This window comes from Podarcis tiliguerta (assembly GCF_965153285.1).
Source record: "Podarcis tiliguerta genome assembly, chromosome: 11".
Lineage (NCBI taxonomy): Eukaryota > Metazoa > Chordata > Lepidosauria > Squamata > Lacertidae > Podarcis > Podarcis tiliguerta.
Genome location: NC_139544.1, coordinates 11,076,316 through 11,084,883, shown reverse-complemented (window position 1 = coordinate 11,084,883; position 8,568 = coordinate 11,076,316). Strand labels below are relative to the sequence as shown.

Here is an 8,568-nt window from a genome sequence, read left to right as displayed (position 1 = left end):
CCCCAATAAACAGAGGAAAAGACATTGTTCCTGCTACAAGTGGAATAATTCTTTTCTATTTGACCTTTCTCTAAAAAGGTTTTTCTTAAATGAGCCAGCATGTCAGCACCCTGGAAGCATTTGTGAACAATAGGGAAATTAGAATTTTCTAAGTGATGGATGTTTAACAATTAGGGACCTTACGAAGCAGGTGCGGTAACTTGAAAGGAAAGTATAGGCAGCGACTCTCGAGAATAAATGACTCCGAGAGTTGGATTAATAAAACATGGGCAAAGAGAAAGTGAGTATCCGGGTGGGGAGATGATTTGGGAAAGTGTGGGGAGATGGAGAAAAAGAAAAAGCTCAATGAAGAAAAGGAATATAGCTTAAAAACCAGGGACGCAAACTCCTAACTTGCAAAATTCTTATCAATTAGAACCTTCTTTTCATGTTACCATTATCCAGCACCATAGCTTCCTGATACTCTGATTTGTTTTCAGCATGAACTGCTGCTGCAGATGATGATGATTCAATTTCTGAAAAATTCAGAGTGGTTTACTTCATAAGAGAAGGCAGTTTTAACAGGAAACATCATAATGTTAACAGATTAACAGCCACAGAAAGCATTTGTTGTTGTTTAGTCATTTAGTCGTGTCCAACTCTTTGTGACCCCATGGACCAGAGCACGCCAGGCACGTCTGTCTTCCACTGCCTTCCGCAGTTTGGTCAAACTCATGTTGGTAGCTTCGAGAACACTGTCCAACCATCTCGTCCTCTGTCGTCCCCTTCTCTTTGTGCCCTCCATCTTTCCCAACATCAGGGTCTTTTCCAGGGAGTCTTCTCTTCTCATGAGGTGGCCAATGTATTGGAGCCTCAGCTTCAGGATTTGTCCTTCCAGTGAGCATTCAGGGCTGATTTCCTTAAGAATGGATAGGTTTGACCTTCTTGCAGTCCATGGGACTCTCAAGAGTCGCCTCCAGCACCATAATTCAAAAGCATCAAGTCTTTGGCAATCAGCTTTATTTATGGTCCAGCTCTCACTTCCATACATCACTACCAGGAAATCCATAGCTTTAACTATATGGACCTAGGTTGGCAAGAAAGCATTAGCCTTGGCCAAAAGTCTTGTGGAAGAGGTATATCTTGCAACCTCCTCCAAAAGTGATCAAAGAGAGTGGCTTATCACTTTAGGGAGGGCTTTCTACAATTTCAGTTATGGCTGCCTCCTGGCCTTCATTCTCTGGACTTATTGAAAAGAAAGCACAGACAACAAAGCCTGTTGAGTAGATCTTAATGTTATGTATTCAGTGGTCTGTGTTTGCCTGAGCTTGAGTCTGGACTAAGGATTCTGAGTCCCTGTGTTCAGACTCGATACATGATATCCAATCACAGAACATTTCAGGATTTCGGCCTCCACCATTGGCCCTTAAACTCATAGCTTGGAAGTTTAGATAGCCAAACACGTTGGGAGTGGGAGTGGCCCAGGCCTTCAGAAAGGTATCTAAGCAGTTGCTTTGCCCCTGTTGTCCAGTTATGTAGTTCAATAAAGGTTCTTGATGTTATCATTGTGCCTTGCCTTGTGGGAACCCACCGACATTTCCCTTAACTTGGGAGTGTGTTCACACAAAGGATGAGGGCCTCAGACTAGGAAAGGCTCTAAAACCAGCATCTTGAACTGGTATCACCAGCAAATTGGTAGCCTATATCACTCATGCAAAACACCTGTTAGAGAACAGTCAAGTAGCACTGTGCACCAGGGATAGATCTAGACACTGGTTTAAAAATGCTACAAATAAGTCAGAAATTTAAGCGCTAAAACAACAAAAACAAAGCCTATGTAAAAATCAATATAAACTCCTTTTTGCTCTCTGGCACCATATGGTGGTGTTTATAAAATATTCAAAACATATTCTTATGACGAATGTGGGATGCGGGTGGTGCTGTGGTCCAACCACAGATAGCAGCAGCCTTCAAGCAAGCAAATTTGCCTTATTATTGCTCCCTACCTGGGCGGTGCTGAATATCACATCTATAGCCAGGTGTGTCCTACTGGAAACAGAAAAGGGCTTTCCCCTTGGCCTGCCTTTATATCCACTCAGTTGCCAAGTGCTTTTGTGACATCACAAGAAACCCACAGCCAATGGCATCAGGAGGCATCACCTTCATTGCTTTGAGCCTCACAATGGCAGGTGGACCTATCAGTGATTGTATGCTTGTTTATTCAGGAAGCAGGTGGTGCTGTGGTCTAAACCACCGAGCCTCTTGGGCTTGGCAATCAGAAGGTCAGTGGTTCAAATCCCCATGATGGAGTGAGTTCCCGTTGCTCTGTCCCAGCTTCTGGCAACCTAGCAGTTCAAAAGTACACCAGTGCAAGTAGATAAATAGGTACCGCTGCGGCGGGGAGGTAAATGGCGTTTCCATACTCTCTGGTTTTTGTCATGGTGTTCTGTTGTGCCAGAAACAGTTTAGTCATGCTGGCCACATGACCCGGAAAGCTGTCTGTGGATAAACACTGGCTCCCTCGGCCTGAAAGCGAAAAGAGCGCTGCAACCCCATAGTCACCTTTGACTGGACTTAACCATCCAGGGGTCCTTTACTTTTTTATTATATTGCGATGGCCATTCGCTGTAAACAATAAAATCTACCAACTGGCAAGTCAAGATGTAACTATTGGTATATAAATCCTTGGAACAGTTTACTTGTGGGATCTCCTTGCCACGTATGTCCATTCAACCGCTTTTGATCTACAGAACTGGCACTGTTACAGGTACCACATAACACTTGTTCTGCAGCTGTAAGAAATCTTTTTATGTAGTCTTTGGAACTCCCTGCCTATTGACATCAGGCAGCTGCATTCCCATGAGCTTGTCCTACACTCAAGTAGTACCCTGGCAGAGAGACATGCCCGACTGGTATGTTCTCTCCCTCTTGGTCAATTGTTTGGGAGCTTCAAAAGCTTTCTTCAGCCCGAACACCACAGTGACTGATGCCAACAGACATCGGCACACTTAGGGATGTGCAGAGTTTGCGCTGCTTGCGTAACAGACCTCAGAAACTCAGCATTTTGGCTAATCTACTTTATTTACATATAAACACACACGGAGCACTGCAGCATGGCTCCCTCGCTCCCAAGATTCAGACAGCAAAGAGAAAAAACAAAGAACAATAGTCCCACTTCACGGAACACAGTAACACAAACATCCTGTCTCCGTCACTTCCCACTCTGTGGAGTCAAAACATATACCATCATGTGAGAGACAACAATCTCATGACTGCAGTCATGGAGCAGGAATTCTAACAGCTTTTCGGTGTTCTGTTGTGCCAGAAGCAGTTTAATCATGCTGGCCACATGACCTGGAAAGCTGTCTGTAGACAAACGCCGGCTCCCTCGGCCTGAAAAGTGAGATGAGCACTACAACTCCATAGCGGCCTTTGACTGAATTTCACCATCAAGCTGTCCTTTACCTTTTTTATTTCTTTCTCTTTTTTTACTTTATTGTGATGAATGTAGCTGAGTTCCAGTTGAAACCTCCAAATCACCTAAGGGTGGACTCCTGTGGATGATATAATCAAGCTTGAAAGTTACAAAAGCAAAGTCTCAGCATAGCAGCAGGAGGATCTGGGAGCTTGTTGGCAGTAACTGCAATTTGCCTCTAAGGATGCAGCAAGGAGACCAGGGAGACCAGGAATACCCCTAGTTTCATTGCCTGATGTCACAGAAACTCATAGTGAGGTCATGCCCCAGCCTAGACCATGGCCATTTGTTCTCAGTATCATCTCCAATTTGTCTGGATTAACCTATTCTCCCTCAACCCTGAAAACACTGGTTTGTGACAGATACAGTTACTCCTGGATTATTTGCAGAAGACGTAGAGAACTGGAGATGGTTGGTTTATTTAGGAAACTCAGATGACCTCTGGATGTCCGTAACCAGGAGCCTGGATATCAGGCATCTAAATTGTCAACCAAAGGTAACAGGTAAGATCTTGATTTACCACAATGCTGCAAATGATCTTTAAGAAGCATTTGCAGTGGCTTCCTAAATTGCAATGCAGGAAGTGCCAAGACCAGAGCTTGGATATTTAGATCCATTTTGTTGCCAATATATATCAGTCTCAGTAATGCTAACTCATGACCAGGGAATGAAGCAGGGATCAGGATCGAGGGAGCAATCTGTGCAGCAGAACCTAATGACAGGTGAGGTGAAATAAAAATCAGTAGAATTTTGCCACGTTTAAGTCTAGGCTCAGCAGAATTACTGAAAATAGGACTCAAGATGGACACATGAATCAACCCTCATGCTGTAGTTTTCTCCTTAAAACCTAGTCACTGTTCAGTATGAAGACTTGTTTGTTTAAGGTCTGTGAAGTATCTCATGTAAGACATTGTCAGGCCAGCACTAATGTTCAAAGAGGAAACAGAGCAGAGGTCCTTCCTTAAGTGTATTATCCTCATTAGTTTCAGAATTATTAGAGGGTTTGTGAATGTGGACCTGCACTATCCAAAGTAAATACAACTGTCAGTGTTTGGTATTGTGAGAGAAAGAGAGGCAGAGATGGTAAACCACAGACTGCTGTTCTAATGCTAACATTTATTGTGATATGTGTGCCCAATGATTTTTCAAGGGCAAACTAATCTTGCGCTTTTTTATTCTGATGGCAACGGCAGCTCACTTACAGAATGTCCAAATGATTCTGAGCAATGTTACAGACAAAATGCAAATAATATTATATTGACCAGTCAAACATGTACTTTGCATGTGAAAATAAAAGCTAAAGAGGTAATAATTGGGCACACACACAGCTTTAAAAACAGCGTGGTGAAAATGATATGAAACTCAAAGCAAGCAGCGAAAGAAGACTGAAAGGAAAACAGCTGAAAGAAATGAACATTCGTCTCTGTTTCAAATTATGAGCATTAGCACTGCATAATGTGTCACAACTTAATGGAAATGAGTCAGCTCTAGACCTGACAATTTGAAGAACTATTTTTGAAAGGTGTGAGGAAAATTCAGAAATTAGCCTTCAAGAGCTAAGAGCTGGAGAGTAAGAACTGTATTTTTCTCCCATTTTGAGATTTAGTTTCCGATCTTTTTCTGCTGGTTAGAACCGAATATATTAGAGAATGGAAAGACAGAGCATCTACTCTTCCTCTGGTAGTAGGCAGTACGTGAATCGACATTTGCTTTATATTTGCTGCTTCCAGCCACATCTTCCAGAAAATTCTTAATTTGCTGAGGGAAAGGCAACCTTGCCTGGAATCCCTGCCTCCTCATCTTAAATGGGTGATATCTGAGAGAAAATCTGTTTTGTTTTTTAAATAATATTTATTAGAAGTTTAATAGTTACAGGGGAAAAAGGGGGGAAAGAAGCAATAAAAATTTTAACAAACAATACATCAAAGATAAAAACAAAAACAAAAAACAATACATCAAAACAACAAGAAAAACAAAAACATTTAAAAACACATCCAATATTTCCATATCTTTACCTTTCATTTGCTTGTTTCATCGACCTCCTCACACCTCCCTTTTTTGTATTCTAGTTCAATTAGCTGTTTCAGCAGATCCTTTCCCTCTTTCTCAATTTTTTTGTTCTATAGTTTATCTTAACACAATCTAACTTTAAATTTTCCACTTTGGCCCATTAACAATCAGTTTTTGCTTAATTCTTTATAACATTTATGCTAAAACCATATAACTTCATTCCAGCATTCTTCTAACATTCATTAATTTTTCAGTATTTCTGTAAATATACTTTGAATTTTTTCCAATCTTCTTCCACCGACTCTTCTCACTGGTCTCGGATTCTGCCAGTCATTTCCGCCAATTCCATGTAGTCCATCAGCTTCGATATCTGAAAGAAAATCTGCCTGTGCTCAAGGATGAACGCATCACCAGCCAGATTCTGTTCCTCATAGGACTCCTGCAAAATGGTTCTTCATCAGCATGTAATCCTCAGCTCAAGTTAAACACCAAAGATACTTGTTTACAGTGGTGGCCAATGAAGTGGCCAGGGGATAATTCGGATATCATTGGCCTGTACCTGCTGAAGCAATGCAGGCTGAACAGTAGCAATGTGTATGCAGAATACTGATTGGATTGCTCCCTGCATCAATGTCCATGTATAAGACGATGTTTTTTTGCTTAAAAATCATGCTAAAAAGTGGGGATCATCTTATACATGGGGTGGACAATTGATTGGTTGCTGCTGCGGCTGTCAGTGGCTATTGTGCGTGTTATTGGTTGCTGTGTCAATAGTTGGTGTTGATTGGCTGACAGTCCATCAGTTGGGCGGGCAATAGGCATCTTCTGCTGGTGATGGGACAGCCGGAAGGCAGATTCTGCGATGCATGCGGGTGAGTGATTTTTGGCAATCCTCCCTAAAAAAAGCTCAACAACTCTGTGCCATCTCCCCCCATTTTCTTAAATTGAGTCCCCCAAAATAGGGGGCATCCTATACATGGGGGCGTCTTATAGACGAAAAAATACGGTACTCACTCATTCGCACATATTAAAAGAAAAGTTTACTTTCCTCTCCTTCCTCTTCACCCACCAGAACCCATAATGGGTTTCCCTTCATCTCTCCAGACGAGCTTTGGAGATGATATAATTAATAACTGGAATACAAAAATGGGAGGTGTGAGGAGGTCGAGGAAATAAGTTAATGAAAGATAAGGATTTTGATATATTGTGCTTTTGTTTATGTATTTTTTGTGTGTGTGTGTTTTGATGTATTGTGGGGGTTTTTGCTTTCTTTTTTATGTAATATTTTTCTTTTTTTTCTTTTCGCTTTTCTCTTTTTTCCCCTTTTTGTGTAACTTTTAAACCTCGAATAAACATTATTTTTTTTAAAAAAAAAGACGAGCTTTGGAGATGGTTTAGATTGTCCTATTTCAAAAAGTGATAAGCCGGACACAAAAGTTGTTGAGGGGCTGTTTTTTTGGCCACTTTTTTTGCAAAACAAAATGAAGTTTTTTTGGAAATTCACCCAAATATGCACTTCCATCATGGGTTCCCATACATCTGAATTTCCGCCCAGACACTGTTTCCAATGGCCAAATCCCGGCTATGTCTCTATATGGAAAATAATGCTGCATAGAAGTTCACAGCATGTTATTCTTTGAAGGAGAACTACTTGAAAATGATTTACAGATGGTATTTAACTCCAAGTAGGCTTGCTAAGATGTATAAGACTGAATCAGATAAGTGCTGGAAATGCAATGAGACTGAGGGAACGTTTTTTCATATGTGGTGGACTTGTAAAAGGGTAAAAGAGTATTGGGAAATGATTCATAAATTCATAATGAATTGAAAAAAATGTTTAAAAGTACTTCCCCCCAAAAAAAATCCCAGAGTCCTTTCTGTTGGGGATATCTCAGACTGAAATTCCCAGGTGTCAAAAAATTTTATTTATGTATGCTACTACTGCGACCCGTGTTTTGTTAGCCCCCAAACGGAAAATGAGCAAGGTCCCAAGCAAAGAAGAATGCCCACTTAAGTTGACAAAATATGCACAGCTTGCAGACTTAACATACAGAACAAGAGAAGAAGAACATACCTTTAGAGAAGATTGGAAAACGTTTATTGAATACATGGGAAATAATGCTGCCAGTGTTTTCAGCTGTACACATTTAAGATAAATTCAACAGTGTAAATAAGTTTTGATGGATGCAATAATGGAAGACTGAATGGTATAGTTTCTGTAAAATATGCAGGGATTTATAATATGTAAAATGAATCACAGAAAGAGAGGAAGGGAAGTCACTGATATTTTAAAGATGTAAAAATGAGTACTTTAAATTGTAAAACATATATATATATATATATATATATATATATATATATATACAGTGATACCTTGGGTTACATACGCTTCAGGTTACAGACTCCGCTAACCCAGAAATAGTGCTTCAGGTTAAGAACTTTGCTTCAGGGTGAGAACAGAAATTGTGCTCCGGTGGTGCGGCGGCAGCAGGAGGCCCCATTAGCTAAAGTGGTGCTTCAGGTTAAGAACAGTTTCAGGTTAAGAACAGACCTCTGGAATGAATTAAGTACTTAACCCGAGGTACCACTGTATAAAGTACTGTAGCATGAGTGGTGGTCGCTGTACCCTTGCATAAAGCCTTGTTTAGCATGTTGCCTTTTACACTTGCTGGTTTCTTGGTGTATTTCATTTTCTGTTTTGACTTTGTGAGCCTTTTTTTTTTTTTTTTTTTGCCCCTTCCAAACAAAGCAGAATAATGCCATGCACTAGATTAGGCATTTGACACACTGCAGAAAAATTAAATCTGTACTTGATGCGCTTAGGAGAAACAAAGCTTCATTTATTCTTAGTGTGATTCTTTTCTCCATTGGCATAGAAATATGGGCATTAAGTAGTTGTTTGAAGGTTCTGTTATACTGCCAGCATTGTAGCCTGTTATGCTTTATGCCTGAATCACTTTGATATATACAGAATATTATTTTTAAGTTTCCCACTCTTTCTCTTTTAATCTAACAAGGAAGCTTCAGGGATATTTTTTGCACTGAAGATTCACAGGGATTTTTTTTATATATACTAAATGCTTCATAAACATCTACCAGGTACA

The 8,568-nt window shown here is 40.4% G+C and overlaps 1 long non-coding RNA gene across 1 annotated transcript; it reads right to left on the bottom strand.

The window, feature by feature from the left end:
- Nucleotides 1-389: 389 nt before the first annotated feature.
- Nucleotides 390-2,025, bottom strand: LOC310660271. The gene is made up of 2 exons (XR_014503332.1): nucleotides 1,986-2,025; nucleotides 390-515 (listed from the first exon to the last, which is right to left on the bottom strand). It is a non-coding gene; the product is annotated as an uncharacterized lncRNA (long non-coding RNA).
- Between the last annotated feature and the right edge of the window lie 6,543 nt (nucleotides 2,026-8,568).